Source organism: Numenius arquata, chromosome 1 (assembly GCF_964106895.1).
Source record: "Numenius arquata chromosome 1, bNumArq3.hap1.1, whole genome shotgun sequence".
NCBI lineage: Eukaryota > Metazoa > Chordata > Aves > Charadriiformes > Scolopacidae > Numenius > Numenius arquata.
The window spans coordinates 54,987,237-55,005,958 of NC_133576.1; the positions used below are offsets into that span (position 1 = coordinate 54,987,237).

Consider the following 18,722-nt stretch of genomic DNA (forward strand, 5'->3'; position numbering starts at 1 on the left):
GACAAAACCCTATAAACACAACATATGTATACTGGTTACTGATGTGAAGCAACTTCATGTGTACTGTAGCTGTATGTATCAAATATTAAACGACTCGCCAATAAGCTTTCCAAAGCAGAGACAATTACCACGTTACCTGCAGTAGCTTTGAAGAAGCAAGATATGCAATAAGCATATCCTGCATGGACCAGATGCCAAAATACACAGTTTCCTAAACAGTTAGTTACATGTCAAGTTAAATGAGCAGCCTGAGTATGATGTCCTGCCTTCATGCTTATCCATCTCTGAAGAGATCCTCTGTGTTATGGACAAGATGGCTGTCAAATTTCCCAACCTGATTAAGATCTCTCACTTTTCCATGGCAAGGAGGCATGAAATCCAGGACAAGAGTGTTAAATATTCAGAAGAGGTTGCAGAGAATGTGGGTTAGGGAAAGACTTATGCTGGGTTTTGACAGTTAGCAATCACTTTCTTACCACTCTTCCTTCTCCTGTTTGCTGTATTTTTCCAATGTATTTTGCTTCATGTGAAGTGCTAAGCATTTCAGAAAAAGTATTTGCAAAGTGCACAGAGACATCTCAGTCCCAATTTGAATATTTTGAAAATAAAACCGTAGCCAACTTCCATCTCTTCTGTAACTATATTTGAAGAGAAGTAACCATTCTCGGACCCTCTCTTTTTATTGCACATGCTAGAGTTATATTGAAAGAAAACAGGTGGATGAATAGTACCATGATTAATCACGGTTCAATCATGTTATGATATTATCTGTAGGCACATTAGATATACACTATATTTATATGGAACAACACTCACTCATACATTATGAATTCTGTTGAGAAGAAGCCATATGACCAGGAGAAAGTAGCATTTTTAGAAACTGTAACTAGCACAGAGAGTCAAATGTGGGCTATTTGCAGTACAGCCTGGATAAGGTGGCAGAAGAGGCAGAATTCATGATGAATAAATTGGATATCGCTGCCCAAATAGAGACAGCTGAGATTTCTGTTTTCTTGCTTGGAGAGGAGCCCCTTCTCAGTGTCTCCAAGATCACAGAGCTTGCTGCTAATGCATTAAAAGCAAAGAAATCAATCCGAGAGAGCTTAGTGATGGGTATTGCTTCAGGAGTGGCAGCTCTTGGCTTGCCCCAGCCCCATCACCCCCACACTCCCCATCCTTGTTCCCTCAATACAGCCATACTAAAGTGGCGAGCCGCACGGCTCTGCACCAGCCACACAGCTGAGGAGAAATAACCTCCCCCACCTTCGCATCTCAGCGAGGACCACTAAACACCACCTCAGCTGACTGGCATCTCTGGGCACATCTTCTCTTTCAGCTGAAGAGCAGTACGGAGCAGCGCAGTTTGCCCCGCAGAGCTTCAAACTGCCCGAGTTCCAGGGAAATACCTGAAAATTCCTGAAAGAGCTGAAATTACGGCAGAGCTTCGTCCCTTTGCTGGGGCTGTCAAACAAACCCGACCTTTCAAAGCAAAGCCTAGATCTAGGGTTTGGCTCTAGGCAGCTGCTGAAGCGAAGGGGGACGATTCTCTCTCTCTCTGTAACTTTAATTGCACTTTAGTTTCGAAGCGGTGAGCGCAGCAGGCGGCAGTGGAGGAGCGTCGGCAGGATGGTCGTTCGTCCGCCCGTCCGTCCGTCCCCTTGCCCCGGCCCCCCGGCAAGGCAGGGTGGGAGAAGGGAGAAGGCACGGCGCCTGGCAAGGGTTTCTTGGGTTTTAAGTGCCGAGGAGCTTTTTGTCTTTACCGGCAAAGGCAGCAGGGCATCATCTCCCTCTGTACAAAAAGAATTTGTAGAAGTTGACAAGTTACCCTGCTGTATTTTTTCCCTTTCACTGCAATAGCAAAAGCAGGCATCCCGTGCTGCTGCCCTTCGGGGTTTCCCTGGCTACCACAGAAATGTGCCCTTTCACTTCCCCCACCCTCTTCTCGGTGGTAACAGTCTGTCCTGCGGCTCCTTCAGCCATGTGAACCGCTAAAATGCAAAAGTCTTTTCTGACAGTAATTTATCATCTTGTGCTCACTGGTAAAGGTTCCACACACACACACACACACACACACCCCGCCCCAGCATTAATTTTCAAATTAAGCTGTGATTTTACCAGGTCTACTTGTGATTCTAGTAGAGAACATTGCCCAAAGGGTTTATGCTGAATCTAGTTGCTTTACACCCTGGGTTGTTAGTAGGATCTGGGGGAAGCTGATTTTTTTTTTTAAATTATTATTATTATTTTTTATGGAAAAGAACGGGAAATAATTGTTACAGTGAGATAAATCACAGTCAAAACATATATCTAAATACTGCATCGTGACAGTAACTCTTAAGGGAAACTAGAGGGCAGACTTCTAAAATACTTCAAGCTCTATAAAGATGCAGATAGGTACCTCATCGGCTTCTCAAAAACTGTTAAGTGCCTAACTCCTAGGGGATTTGCATGTTTAACCAGCTAAATGCTTTCAAAATACTGTCCTGAGATGGCTCAGAAAGCCTGTTGCAGAAAAATAATAGTCACTGCTGGGTGTCAGCAATGGAGCAAAGCAGTTCCTATTGTAAGTCTGCTAATTATTATACCCAATATAACAGAGTTTCCATTTCCTTATGCCTCCCTTTCTCTCAAAGTTGTTGTGTCATGAATTTTGTCTTATTGTGTACTAGAAATTACTTTGGACTTCACAGAGTTTTTTAAAATTATTATTACATGTGTGGGTATTGTGTGAGGCTGTTCTTCTGACCCATCCATGTGGGGCTTGGCTTCTGATCCGTGCATTGTGGGATGTTTACACAGACACTTGCAGTGGCAGAGAAAAATGGAGAGAAGTGAACCCTCAAGGTCAAATCGCCAAGAAGGAAAGGAAATTAACAGAAAATTTATTTGGAGTTTTTTAAAACTCTCATGATCCAGTCTTCAAGGCTGTGGGAGATGGGACGTACAAGCGTTTGACATCACACAGCTGAATGAAGGTGGAGATCAATGCAGCAGGAGACAGATGAGTTTAAGGCTGTGAAACCAGTTTGGACATGCCAATGTATATTAGACTACAGAGCTGGGTCCTGCCCTCAGCTGGACCACAAAGGTGCGGGAATAGCTGGAGTTAAACCATACTATTTGGATTTAAAAATAAAAACCAGAACACAATATTTCTTCCCTGATTAGAGAAACTAGCTGTCTCCAGCAACTTCTGGATGGCAGGAGTGTTGAGCAGGAACTAGGGTTTCCAAATCTGGCAGACCTGAAGTTGTTGGCCCTTGGAAGCCCCCGTCAAAGACCTGCACCAGCCTGTTGGCAGGCTGCTGGGAAGCCAGCACGGCATCTGATAAGAAACTGCCCAGATCAGTCATGCTCAATGTTCCATGTTACATCAGGAGAATTGCTGAAAGCAAGATGTTTCCATAAAAAGTTACACTTTCAAACCATAAGCCTTTCCCAGTGGAGAAATGTTCCATCAGAAAATGTTGGACCAGTTTGACTCTTGGCATACTCTGAGGTACAAAAGCTCATTGCATTTTAAATAAACTTCGGCAGCCTCAGCCCATGCCAACTCTCAAACAACAAATCAAGCAAACTAGACTTTTTCTCCTGTAATTATCCAACCTAATAATTCTCTTGTCATTTTCCCCTTTTGCTTCACTGAAGGAAGAAAGGTTGTGTTTATAGTACACCAAGATGCTGTTTGCTTCTAGGTTCATCACCCTGGAATTTGAAATTCATAAACAGCCATGATATAAATATATATAGCTTTAATCCCAAATTATGTCTGTACAAACGGCACCAAAATTCAATTACCTTCAGGACACACATGATCAGACTGTTTTATAAAACACCTTTTTGACATAGTCCTTTCTGAAACCAACATGAAATGCACATTTTCTTCAGGGACAAATGAAAGACCAAGTCTGCCCTGCCAAGGTTTGAACACATGGCTTTTGAAAGTCTAACAAGTTTACACCTAAAGCTTAGACCTTTCCCCTGGAACATTAAAGTTGTATGAGAGATGGAGAGTATTTGCAATGAAAAATGAATGGCAGAGCTAGCATCCTGGAGGATATGCGAATTCTGAAGGATAATGAAATAAAAATGTTCAGACAATGTTAAAGTTTGGTAGGATCTGAAAAAACAGGCAGTATGGAAGCTAAGGGGGAGTGTTTATGTGTTCATCCCTGCAGATGAGTTAATATACTGTACAGCCTGCCTTATATTGTGTAACCTGAGAACTACAATTTATAACAATTTTCCCCTGACCATCTCAGTTCTGCAAAATTGTGTGGTTACAAAACTAACACAGTAATGCCGATTCATCTTTTGTACATACCAGTGCATCTCTGAAGTAACCTACCTTACTTAAGTAACCTACTTACCTGAAGTAAGTATAAGGGAAAGAAAATTTGGTACCTATGTCTTAACTTTTGAATATGAATAACCACTATTAAGCTATGTGTTCAGTCTCGACTGATTAACTGATGTTTATGTGAATCATTTATCAACTTAATATTGTTTTAAAATGTGCTTTTTATCATTCAGTTCCTTGACTTTTTGAAAAGGAAAAAGCCATTGACTCCACAAATGTCAGTAGGCAACAAAGACCAATGGCACTTTAGAAATGCTCTTAGTGAGGGTACGTACTTGTGGACTCCGTAGGAACCAGCAATGTGCCAGATATTTCACTTTCTGTAGACTTTGCCCCTGCAACTCTACCATCTCCCACAAAATAAAAATTCAGAATCTCTTGCTTACAATTTTTTATTTAAAAAATACAAATAACTTTTTAAACTCTTCTCAGTATGTGGAATCCATGCAGACACCAAGCAGTGTTGCTTACCACTGGGCGTGCGCCTCTGGAGAAAATGTCAACTTATCAGGAGTATTAAGTGGCAGCCAGCATGACAATTACAAAAGACATGAGCATTCAGGTGTGAAATCAGAGAACCTTTCCAGCAGCAGCATTTTGTTGTGTGATATGTTGCATTCAGATTTGTGACAAAGTTTTGTACATAATTTAGAGTAAAGCTTTAATATTTGATTGGAGAGCTAGCACCAAATGAAGTGCCAGCAGAAGAGATGTCCAAGGCAAATGCCTTCTTCCAGAATCTCTTTTGTGTGCTAAAACAACTTACTTGAAAATCATCACTCGTCATTTAATCATGTAGCACTGCTATGCATTTTGGAGTTCGTATGGCATGAAACAACATGATCTTGAGGGTGACAGCCCACTCCTGCAATGCCTTTTATTGCACGGCTTGAGGAACTACAATAAGACTGCTGAAAGGATTCAACCAGAAGAGTCTTTACCCTACATAAAAATGTCAGTAAAAATAAAGTCACCTTTCTCCAAATTTCAGCCTCCCCAAATCAACAATTTTTCTAGAAAAATGAAACTGGGTGGCCTGAATTTTCACAGAAAAGCACAGAACGTCTGAGGATTTTCAATTTCCTGAGAAAGAATCAAAGTTTTTAAACTAAATCAGGCACTTCTTGCAAGAAGCTTTCTTTGTTAGATTCCCAGCTTCCTGTCCACCCTGAATAACAAACAACATTTCTAAGTACTTCCAACACCTGTTGTTCAGTGTCTTCAAAGCCTTGATGCTATGGGTCTGGTGCAGACACAGGCCATTAAGATTGTTACAAAATTGTATAGTCCAAGCTATTAAGCCTATTACAAGGCTGCGAGATGCCGCACCAAACATCCTTCTTCCCTGCTGGGCACAGTTCCTGGTGGTGGTTGGCCCATGCAACTGTCTGTAAGTCTCTCTGAGCTGAGTGCCTGGCCAAGGCACGCGCAAGGCTGGTGGGGTGAAGCTTCCACCAGAGTGAATGGGACTGACACGAGAGCAGGCAGCAAGGTTTCGAGAAGTGCAAAACGTGTTTGGTCCCCTGCTTGTGCTACCCTACATGGGCTATGAGAGGGTTTGACTTTTCGGAGCCATAGTGCTTGCGGTGGGTTAGATCATGATACAACCCAAAGGCTGTGGAGTCCAAACTCATAAGTCACTTTTGAAACAACCCAGGAATTCTGTTTTTTCACTTTATAATAATTTGACCGTGTTCAATCCAGGTTACACAGCGCATTGTAACTGGTCATTGTGTTCTTGCCTCTTGTATTTTCGCTGCAGACACCTGTGAGGCATTTCCCCCCAGTTATCTCTGCGGTGGGCTACCAAGCACTGAGTGTAGGGAGTCTCTGCAGCAAGAGCACTCACCACCATATACATTTTCTCCTAGCTGGAAACTTTGTTTTCAGAGACACATCCTGGTTGAGAAACCCCAGTCATGCAATTAACTCTCAGCAGGTGCATTTCATATTGCATCAATGAGTGCCTCCTTACAGAGCTTTCATCATGCTCAGTACAACAAAGCTGTCCTGTTGTTTCAAATGTCACCTTTTTTTTTGACTTTTTCTTTTAGTAGTTGATTTTTATTGCTGCTTTTATTCTGTGCTGAATGACTTATGAATCATCATTTTATTTCTAATAGTGCTTAGCCTGGCCCCTTCTGCATCTATCTTTGTCCTGTAGACATCACGATTACCAGTCTGAGGGGTTTTTTCAGAAGGGGACCTAGCAACATCTTTTCGTTTTCACGGTGCACCACCACCCAGGTGCATTTCTACTGGCTATTTTTCGCCTGTGCCTGCAAGCTGCTAAGTGGTTTTGGTTATCATTGGAGAAATCATTAGGATTTGTAGCACCTTGAAGGAGGTAATAAGCACTTTCCAGGATCAGCTCTTAGGCCTTGGCTTCCTTACTGAAAAATTTGCTACGACAGTAATTCCTGAAGTTTCACAGTCTCTGTTAGTCTTTGTCTTAAGAATCTGAATTGCTATTATGGGGAATGAAAATGAAATAAAACTAAACTGCCCTGGAAACCCCTTTCTAATCTCAGTGCCATAATTTTTTTACTACTTAAGCTCTTTAAGTCACCTGGCTTCATTAGCAGATTATTTGGGTGTACTTGCTAATAAGATCAGGATGATACCTTAAAAAGGGGACCAAGCCCTTGAGTGATGCCTACACTGGGAATCAAAAGCTTTTTAAAGCAGAGGTGGTATGGGTGAATGAGAATAGCTTAACATGACCTCAGAGAACAATTTTTTCCCTATATTGATTAATAATTGCAAAGAACAATGATTATAGGCCCACACCTGCATGAACTTAGCAGGGCCTAGTAAAGTGCCATAGAGGAAAACCTTTTTTTTTCTCTTCAGAAGGCAGTAATTCAAAAGGTAGTCGGTACTGCAGCATAGTTCTCATTAACAGAAGTAGAAAGAGCCACTGCAGCTCCTCATCAACAACTTTAATCACAGTGTTTGACGTATATTGCTTGATTTTGGCTTCCCATTAGGATTCACAAATAACCTCATACTCTCCCAAAGCAACTGAAGACGGGTCTGCAAAACTTTTTTATAGGGATGACATTTTAGGTTACGAGAATTTTGGGGCAAAACATCAATGAAAAGCAGAAAAAAAGAAATGAAAACCTGAATTTAATGTGAGGTAAGCATATATTACAGCCACGGTGCTTTAAGATATATAAACAGTGGAGAGAAAATGTTAAGGGTAGCTCCGGAAAGTTACAGTAGCAGTAGAAATACCAATAGCAAAGTATATCAGAGCTTGTATGATTTTTGTTTGTTTGTTTTTTGAAGTGTTATCCCCAGTCCCTTAAAAATTCAGCCTCTTTCTGAACTGCTCAGATATGATAAACCTCAAGATACATCTTCCCATTTTTGGAACTGTTGATTTTTACCCCTATAAAAAGCATATTTATACCAGCATCTGTAGTGATTCCATAAGCTAAAAATGTGCTCATTAAGGTGGTACTTCATCTAAATGATGTTAACTAGCATCCCATCACATATAGTTTTAGGCAGCTTTCTGATCTCAGCCAAGAGATGCCCAAACAAAACTAAAAATGGCTGATAAGACTGAGGAGATAGAAAAGTTCAGAATCCATTTCTGTGCTCTAGGGAGTGTAACATTTGTAATGTTAAATATCCTAAACCTTTTGAATTAGTATGAGTCAGGAAGTTCCCATTTGTTATAGGAAGAAGTTAGTTTTCACTGATAATGGTGAAATCAGGTTTTTTTCCACTTTTGAAACTGCTAATAGTTGCAACTTCTTGGACTGTTAGGAACCACATATGATAGCATTTGGATCATCTACATCTGGGTTCCACTTACCAAGAATTAAAAAAGGCCATGTAACTCACGTCAAGTATCACGGCTTTATGGATACTAGGTCTTTTCAGGGAACCAATGTTTAGAATTCGTGTTCTGTAAGAAATTTTGGAAAAAGATTGATTCTGATTCAGAAAGAAAATGAGAGAGTTTGTTTCTCAAAAGAAAAAAATCTGAGGAGAAATAATTTTGAAAAAATAGAAATATTTCAGCATGATTTTTCCCAACTATTTCAGCAGCCTTTACTCCTGGGATCTTTCCTGGGAGTGTCCTGGGACATGATGGCAAACTGGGGACTTGCCAGGTGTGTGGTGGCTGCCCCAAAGCTCCTCACTCTGGACATGGAGCCTGGGAGCTCTAAGGGCTCCAACTCCATCTAAGGTTTCCAGGGCTGCCCGACCCCTTACTACAAATCTACAGCTGGAAGTTTGGAGATACCAGAACCTGGGGTCATCCCAGAATTTCTAGGTGTTTCAGAGGTTCCCCTTAGGAGTCAGAGCTCTGAAGTCCCTAGACAGAAGAAGGACTCCCATAGGTTCCCAAATGTTGGACCCTGCCCTGCAGAACATGGTTTAGGCCCTCTGAGAACAGCCACCTCTGCTTGGCTCTCTGGTCCATGGCAGAGAAGGAGGTTTGAGGGAAGAAAAAGCATCTAACTTGAGAAAAACTTTAAGATGTTATAATTTGAGTGAACCAGCTGCACTGTTGTCTTCTCAAGATGAAAAGATGCCTGCAGTTGGATGAGTAAATAACAAGTCTCTTGCCTAAAAGATTTATAATGAAATTTTTCCTTTTGGATAACAACTGTCCTAGAGACCAGCTGAACCATCAAAATCACTGGATTTTGCTGTTGTTACATGATTAATCCAATGACAACTAATGGGAAATATTGGTCCTTCAGAGAACTGTTAGACTTCTGTACTTATGCAATACTTAGTAATTTGCTTTAGAAAGTTAAAAAAAATCTGATGTATAGAATGTAAAGAAGCCAAGTTGCTGCTTCAACCAGGAGTCTGTGAACAAACCTCACCATGAATAATATTCACATATATGATCTGCTCATGTGGTTTTTTGTTCATGCTTGTTAACTCTCTGAGAAAAACTTGCACAAATCAGCTGCTGTGCCCAAGTAGTTACAGTCTCCAAATGACTAAGGGAACCGCCTAGCAGCAATGCACAGTTTAATACTTTGGCACTGAGGCAAAAATCCTCCAAAGATCTTCAGACACATAATGATATCTAATCTGTTTTCTTTACCACTTCAACTGTTATGACAGCCATTAGGTCAGCTCAATGCCATTCTTCTTAATTGTGTTACGTCAACTAAGTATCCAATTATACCTTTCAAAAATGCCACAGATTTGTTCCTTATTGACAGGAGATAAAACTTCTGCCATATGACATGGACCTGTTGGAGCGGGTCCAGAGGAGGACCACAAAAATGATGAGAGGGATGGAGCACCTCTCCTATGAGGACAGGCTTGAGAGAGTTGTTGTTCAGCCTGGAGAAGAGAAGGCTCCGGGGAGACCTTATTGTGGCCTTTCAGTACTTAAAAGGGGCCTACAGGAAAGATGGGCGCAAACTTTTTAGCAGGGCCTATTGCGATAGGACAAGAGGTAATGGTTTTAAACTAAAAGAGGGTAGATTTAGACTAGATGTTAGGAAGAAATTGTTTATGATGAGGGTGTTGAAACACTGGCACAGGTTGCCCAGAGAGGTGGTAGATGCCCCATCCCTGGAAACATTCAAGGTCAGGACAGGGCTCTGAGCAGCCTGATCTAGCTGAAGATGTCCCTGGTCATTGCAGGGGAGTTGGACTACATGATCTTTAAAGGTCCCTGCCAACACAAACCATTTTATGATTCTGTGATTCTATAACATATTGATCTGAAAGACCTCCATTCAATAGTTGAGGCTCCAGCTCTCTGTTCAGAGCCATTGGGCTAAATTGTCTGTTTTGCAGGTTCTTTTGCTGACAAAGCTTTGTGTCAAGAGTAGGTAACAGGAAATTTTGACAACAGTATAAAAGGAGGAATGTTTTCAATTGACTGTTTTTTTGTCTTAAATAAAAAGGTTTATGGTGGTTGACTAGACATGCTGTTACAGAGTACTCTATTGCAGCTCCCCTGTGCATGCACTACCGAATCACAAATAGTGGAAAAGGTCAAAACTGTCCTCAGTTTCCCATGTCATCCTGTCTGCAGGCAGATGTAAATTAACTTGAGGAACCACATATGCATGAGAAAGTGTGTATATATGGCTTTCAATAATTTCTTCAGTGGAAAAGACATCATTTTTGTCTAACATTTTTTGTCAGACAAATCTAAAGAGTAAAAGTTCTGACTTTTTTTGTTTTGAAACCCTGTGTGTATGTGTATGCTCAACCTGAATCTCCGTTTTTAGCTTCTTCCCCTTATATTTCAATTGACTGTGGGTAAAGTGAAAAAAAAAAGAAAAAAGACAAATTATTTAATATTTCCAGTATTTCACAGAGTCACAGAATGGTTGAAGTTGGATGTGACCTCTGGAGGTCATATAGCCCAAACCCTCTGCTCAAGTGTGGCCATATATGAGATATGTTCAGACATATGAGGGTTGCTATTATTATCCTGACAGAAACATAACAAACATGTTGAAATAATTTGCAAGAAGCATGCAAGAAAGCATAGTTTAATTTAAAGTAGGCTTTTTCATTTAGTCAGCCAGCTACCACCGAGAGGGAGTCAAAATATGAACTCCCCTTTGCAACCTGAACCTTCCCTCTGATGTCCCATCATGGTATAAATATATTAACCTGGAGCACATTTGACTTCCTAGTGCTTGTTCTGCCATCTGTGTGGACAGTGATTCCAGATACACTACAAATGTTAAAGCAGTTGCACAGGAGAAGATGATCTTAGCAAGTGGTGCTTACTGAAGGGAAGCGAGGGCAGATGAATTAAAGCAGATGCTTTGGCACTTCAGGTTACCGTTTCAGGAAGGACAAGGATTTTACTAGATGTATAGGAGAATTAGGGAGTCGAAGGAGATAGTCCAGCTTTATTTCACATTCCCAATTCACTAGAGCAATCAAAGTAGACATGTCCCTGGATTTACCTTTTTCACAGGTTTTTCTTTCTGAAGATCAGTGTATTTGTAATTCTAGGCTAATTCTGCTCCAGACTAACAAAAGTGCATGAACTCTGTCCCCTTCTTACTTTACTGAAACTGATACCCTTTTCATTCCCAGAGTGCTATTTGCTAGGAATGCCCAGATGTCATTTAAAAGTGGTGGGAACAAAACTCTTTCCTGGGTCTCCTAACTCCATAGGAAGTCATTACCTTAATTTCCCACTTGCACTTTTGAAGGGGCATTTTTTGACTCTTTTAATCAATTTTTTCCAATTAGTGCAAAATTTTGTCCAAGCAGTCATACCTGTTGAGCATGTTCAATGCCCACTGTATGTAATGAATGCTTTTGGTTGATTACAATCTTTAGAGTTTACATGATTTAAATCATGCTTCACAGCTTGGTTAAACAGTATTGTAAAGAAAAGACCCAGTTCTCCAACTGTAAGACCCCGTATGCTCCCAAATAGAGGACTTCTTGCTGCCTTTTCTTAAATGTTGCATGTATGACTGTGATAGTGGTGAGTAAGAGATCTATAAATGGGTTCTGATGAGGAGTAAACATCATGTGGTCGTTCACTTTGGAAGCTTGTTGAGTGGGAGGCATTTACTGAACCTTGCTGCACTTGTTATAATCGCTGACTTTCTATGAAGTGCTAATAGGATATGTCTGTTTGCTCCTTTGTAAAGTTACTTGTTATAAAACAAGCTGCCTTAACAGAATCTTAGGGTTAAATGTGTAAGGCTGGAAACTGTTCAAATAAAGACAAATTTTATTTAGCCCTCAGGTGATTCACGCACGGTCCTTAATTATATAATAATAGCACTGAATGCGGTCATTTTATTGCAAATAAAATCCAGCCAAAATCTGGATTCATTTCATATTTCATCTTCTTTTAGCTAACGTTGTATAAGAACAGAAAATACTGACAGTTGGAATTACTGGTGCTTTTTTTAGAGTAAATCTTTCATCTGTTTGCTGTTAACCAGTTTGGGCATATTTTCAGGGAATAAAAGGGAGATTCAACATTAAAACTCAAATTTTGAAGGGGGGAAAAAAGTGAGATTTTACAATTCATCAATTTATTTACATGTGTTTTTGAAGTTGCATCTATGTTGAATAGCACAAAAATTTAACTATTTTTAACATAAAAAGAGCTGTTGCTTTTTCCTGTGGTTAGAAAACTCAGGGACCCAGTCTGTTCTGTCCCAGAAGTTAACACTGGTATCTCATTGACTGCAATCACAGCCCTGCAGATTCTCAGACATGGAACAAAGAAAGTCTTGAGAGCTGAAAAAACACCTAATTCCATGATTCAGAAAAGCTCCTGAGTATGTGCTTATGTCCATCCTTAATCAGGAAAACATTTAAGCTTTTGCTGTCAAGTACATCCTTTTCTGTTTTCTTTAAAATGGCAGAGTGTTGCTCAGTAGAATAAGGTTGATTGGATCGGCAAGAGAGGCACTGGTAGATAAACTGCAGCAGCTGAAAGAATAACCAGGGAACATAACTGTGAGGATTATTAATGTACCATAAGCAACCTATTTTTGAGTTTACAGACTCCTATTGATCTCTGGAGGAGTTAGAGCTCTAAAAATAACATGCCTTTGGGAGCAGGGAGAGAGAGAATTGGAGCTGGTCAGAGGGAGGTCTGACTGGATCAGAGCATCACAGGGAGATAATAGAGGGTCCACTGACTGCAAAGGGAGTTCAGGTAGCAATTATAAGCAACCAGAGAGCAGAAAGTACACCTGAGAGAAAGATAATATTATTAGCAGGTGTTAAAATAGCACTGCTTGCAAGCAGTGTGCTTTAGACAAAATTTGAGAACAGTGGGCTTGATTTTCCTCAGCACCTGAGCATGGAGGCAAGGCTCACCTTCTTGACAATTTTGTTGCTCCTGCTTTTGGATGGCAAGTGGCAGGGTTCTTGGGGTCTATAGTATTTTTCTTGCTCACCCTGTTAATTAATTAGTCTTGTATGTGCATGGCGTCTTAGAAGACTGGATCTCCTTGGACTAAAGTTGCTATGGTTCAGTTGTAACTGGGAGAACTGGAGACAGCAGACCTTTTGTAGGGTCCACTGCCTAGTGAGAGTACTGTGCCATGGGAGGGGGAAGAAGAGAGGTCTTGCTCGGCTGCCTGGGGTATGATGCCAGCTGGGGCCTTTTAGCCCTGAGTTCATAAAGATATTAAGTGATATTATTATTGATTTCAGCAGGAGATGGGCGTCAAAGGTCTGTGATCTATGGCTACATGAAGGGAGGACAAGGGAGAATTTGAAGAAAAGGAGCATGTGGCTAAAAGTAATCTCAACAGCCAGATTACTTGGGTGATTAACAAGACAGCAATATGGTATATAACACCTTGTTGTTGTAGTTGTTAAACTCACTGACAATTCCACAGCAAAACAGGGGCAAGCAGGGACCTTGCACCTGGCTCTCAGGAGTGGAGGACAGCTTTCCTTGAGAGCAACAAAGGCTCTTCCCAGACTCACAGACTGGCTGAGGCTTTAGAGCACCTCTGGAGATCATCCAGTCCAATCCCCTGCTCAAGACAGGATCATTGCTGAGCCGTGTCCAGTCAAGTTTTGAATATCTCCAAGGACAAAGGCTCCACAATCTCTCTGGGCAACCTGCTCTGGTGTTTGACCACCCTGACAGTAAAAGAAGTTTTGTTGCCTGCTTACATGAAATTCCCTGTGTTTTGATTTCTGTCCTGTCCCTGGGCACTGCTGAGGAAAGTCTGGCTCCATCTTCTTTGTACTCTTATCACCAAGATACCTGAAACTTGGTGTGTGCACTTGAATCTGCTAAAAAGATATAAAAAATCCTCTGTAATCCTAAAAAAACAGAATGCTAAGTTACAGCTGTCCTTCATACCACAAACCTGTCCATGATGCATTTGGAAGCAGAACGTGATGCTGGCCTCTTTCAGCAGAAGGATTAGAAAATGCTTGTGACACTGACACCCACACATTATATGCTCCGATGTGCTCCTACTGCACTCTGCACACCCTCTCTTCTGATCCTGGGCTTGGGGGCTTGGGTTCAATCACAGCCAGCAATGTTTTATCCACCCACCACTAGAAAACAGTCACCTTGTGATATTCAGGAACAGACACAGAACAGTTTGAAAGAGAAAGGAGAATACTCGACTGAAACAGAAGGAGAGCATGTGTAGGCAGGCAGTAATTATATAGGACAGGATTACACGTGCCTGCGTATCCTGGGGAGCCATCAAACACAGCCTTAAAGTTGGATTTTGTTTTTGAGGTTGGAAAGATAAGTGCCTAAAATTACCTGATTGGAAGGAAATTTCAGCTGAAAAAAAAAAGTACTCAGGCTACGAGACAATTATGTTGTTTGATTGCAAATGTCCACAGAGAGTGTTAGTGGCACTACATGTGGTTTTATGACCTCTTTCCCATGGACAATGACACCTCCTCACTTTTTTTTCCAAGTCAAGTTAATTAACTTTTGACTTCTTTATTCAAAAGCCACCAACACTTTCAAGCAGTTAGTTTAAGCCGTGCAGGGTTTCTCTTAATAGCACCTTTTTTTCTCCAGGGAAGTGTTTCTTCTCAAAGCTAAGCAATTCCAGCCTTTTGAATGTCCCTCCAATATTTGTTCAAATGTGTACAGCCTACACGTGTTCAGGAGCACAGCAAAAACTCACTCTATATAAAACATTGTGAATACAGAAGGTTGTAATTTTTTTCTCTGTCCTGTGGCTTTTCTTCTACTTTTTAAGCATTTGTTAAAGGTTCATGAGTTCAACAACAGTTACAAAAACCGAAAATATTACCCCACCCCAAATACTTACATCTTAGCTGATTAAACATATATTCTGAGAAAGTTAGCATCTTGAACTTTTGAAAGTCAACTGCAAAACCTGTTTTCCTCTCTATTGAGCTGTCTGGAACCACTGACATCAACAGTAACCACAGATATCTCTTAACTTCAAAGAGAACAGGAATAGACCCTATGCTGGGCTTCAAATTAGCTGTGACTATGCAGGGAAGAGTCACTGTAGACAGGTCAATGGAAATTGCTCATCATTCACTAGACAACAGCTAAACACACACCCCTCACCTCTCTTTACATAAGTAAATAAAATAACTCCAGTGGAATTTATACAAACAGCACAGAAAAATACTATGCTATCGTGTCCAGAATACTGTCTTCAGTGCAGGTCAGTCATGGAAATTAAAGCAGAAATAGGGGAGGAGTGGAGTTGTGACAAAAATAGTTACAGGAACAGATACACTACCAAAAGAAGACAGGCTGAAAATCCCTGGGACTGTTCAGTTTGGACAGGAGACAAAGAAGGAGACTCGCTACCAGTAAGGACTCTAATGGGCAGAGCAGAGAAAGCAAGAGAAGAGAATAATCAAAGCAGCTGAAAAAAAATTTAAGAAATAATATGTATGCATATGTGTATATACCAGTAAATAGTATTTACTGGTAAATTTAAATAGTATTTTGATTTTTATCCAACTGATGCATCCCTACTACCTGTGGTGTGATGGCGCTGCTGTGCCATATGGCAGGATTTGCCACCGGTGCCTGCAAAATCACAGAATCACAGAATCACATGGGGTTGGAAGGGACCTCTGGAGATCATCTAGTCCAAACCCCCCTGCCAGAGCAGGTCCACCTACAGCAGGTTGCACAGGAACTTGTCCAGGCGGGTTTTCAACGTCTCCAGAGAAGGAGACTCCACCACCCCCCTGGGCATCCTATTCCAGTGCTCTGCCACCCTCGAAGTAAACAAGTTCCTCCTTATGTTTAGGTGGAACTTCTTATATTCAAGTTTGTGCCCATTTCCTCTTATCCTATCCATGGGCACCGTTGAAAAAAGACTGGCCCCCTCCTCTTGACACCCACCCTTTAAGTATTTATAAAGCATTGATCAGATCCCCCCTCAGCCTTCTCTTCTCTAGACTAAAAAGACCCAAGTCCCTCAGCTTCTCCTCATCTTTGTAGCCCTCTGCTGTACCCTCTCCAGCAGTTGCCTGTCCTTCTTGAACTGGGGAGCCCAGAAGTGGACACAGTACTCCAGGTGGGGCCTCACCAGGGCAGAGTAGAGGGGCAGGATAACCTGTCTCGACCTGCTGGTCACACTCGTCTTGATGCACCCCAGGATGCCATTGGCCTTCTTGGCCACAAGGGCCCATTGCTGGCTCATGGTCATCGTGTTGTCCACCAGGACTCCCAGGTCTTTCTCCTCAGAGGTGTTCTCCAGCAAGTCAGCCCCCAACCTGTACTGGTGCATGGGGTTATTTCTCCCCAGGTGCAGCACCCTACACTTGCCTTTATCGAAGTTCATCAGGTTCCTCTCTGCCCAGTTCTTCAGCCTGTCCAGGCGTCACTGTATGGCAGCACAGCCCTCCATCGTTTCAATGACACCTCCCAGTTTTGTATCGTCAGCAAACTTGCTGAGGGTACACTCCATGCCCTCATCCAGGTCATTGATGAATATATTGAAGAGGACTGGACCCAGTACTGACCCCTGGGGGACTCCACTTGTTACAGACCTCCAACTAAGGATTCTGTGCCCCTAATAACAACCCTCTGAGCTCTGTCTTTCAGCCAGTTTTCAATCCACCTCACTGTCCATTCCTCTAATCCACACTTCCTAAGCTTACCTATGAGGATGCTGTGGGAGACTGTGTCAAAAGCAGTGCCAAGGCTTCCTGGGAATGATTCTGAGGGCCCATGTAGGGCTGGACACTGCTCACCCCAGGGCAGAGGCAGTCCTGGAACCCCCTGTGCTCTGCCAGGCAGCTGAGGGCAGCTGGGCAAGGGGATGGGGTGGAAGTGGGGGGGTGAGGGGGGCACAGCTAGCTTGTACTGAGGGCAAAACTCAAGGCTTGAAAGGCCTGAGCTCTTAACAGAGTCATGAAGTTTCATCAGACAGAGATTTGGAGAGTGGGTGGAAAAAGCTAGTGGATCAAAAATATTTGTTTCACGCCCACTCTGTATTCCCCAAGCTTGGGTGTAAACAAGTACACTCGGTGAAATCAAAATTGCAGGTGTGGGGTATATACACCCCTGCACAACTTACAGGCCCTTTTCCGCATGCTCTCAAAATACCTGTGAGTGCACTGATAAATGATTAATTTCTGGTCTTGTATTTGTCACACAGGTATGACAAGAGAAGCCGAATGGATTCCAATGAATGGAGATAATTTGAAATATTTTATATATTTGTATGAAGACTATGAACTTCCTAACTCTGCAATAGCCCATAGGAACAATCTTTGTACATTTATGTCAACATTTTCTTGTTGTCTATTTTGCTTAACATAAGAAAGTACTGCTGCAATAAAACTGAACACAGCAACTAGCGATGAATGTGTGTATATTCAGAAATTACTTTGACCTGAGAACAAGGGATAGGGTAATTTGAAGTTTGAGTAAAAGTAGAATAAATACTTTAAAAAAAATTAAAATCATTATTTGGAATTAATTTGGTTTCTTTCCTTTTGAAAAAAAATCAATATGGACAAAAGAATTTTAAAATTATTTGACAAAATGTAGAATAAATGAGGAATGTAATGTCCAATTTCCTGCTGTGTATTCCTGGTTACAGAACAGGAATCATGTATCATGTGTAATAAAGGGAATGAAAATATTAAAAAAGATGGTGTTTCTGATGAGTTTAGCTAAATTCTTCTTTTGTTGTAGAGCCAAAATATTTCTTTTTCTTGAGAATCTAAAATGCACTGGTGTTCTGATATTTATGCATCACTTTTACTTGATACAATGAAAATACAAGATGTGTGCTAGCTGATGGAAAACCTGCGACCTTTATTCAAATGAACAGGTCAACCAGCCTTGATGGAACACGCTTCTGAGTAAAGGTTGAAGGATCACTGCCTTCAAAAGCCCAAATAAAAAGGGGACATTGAAATACTGATGCTGAGTAAAAATCATGTATGATCACACCAACTCTCACGTACAATGATTAAGCCCTGACACTTGTTTTATATGGATTGTACATAAATAAAGACTATTCGATGCATATTCTATTTTTGGAAATGAGATCTTATTGTTAGAGAAATTTAATACACTGTGTCTCCTTGGTCTCTCTTGTGTTATTTACTGTGAAGGGATAAGAGGAGCTATTTTGTAATAACATTCTTCTACTGTTGATTGAAAACTATTCTACATGCTCTGAAACTCTCTGCCTGGCTCTTGTTTATTCAATTAAAATAAAGATAATTATTCTGGTTAGAAAACAGATTTCAAGTTTAATACTGCTAACAATGACATCCATTTAATTCTTGTTTGCTACACCAAACAATACAAAAGCTGGCAATATTTTTGTATTTTAAGTTATTACATATATTTGCATGGCTTTGTACAGGAAATTAGAAAGGAGCTCTACTTGCTGCAGCTCAATTAAAAGGACATTCTTGT

At 41.1% G+C, this 18,722-nt stretch overlaps 1 protein-coding gene across 1 annotated transcript in view; it reads left to right on the forward strand.

Moving 5' to 3' along the window:
* The window catches only part of SMPX (small muscle protein X-linked), a 39,803-nt gene extending 21,081 nt beyond the window's left edge, over positions 1 to 18,722 (forward strand). Inside the window, exon 4 of the mRNA XM_074160478.1 lies at positions 17,446 to 18,722. The gene's annotated coding sequence lies outside the window, so the exon portion shown is untranslated. The remainder of the gene's footprint in view (positions 1 to 17,445) is intronic.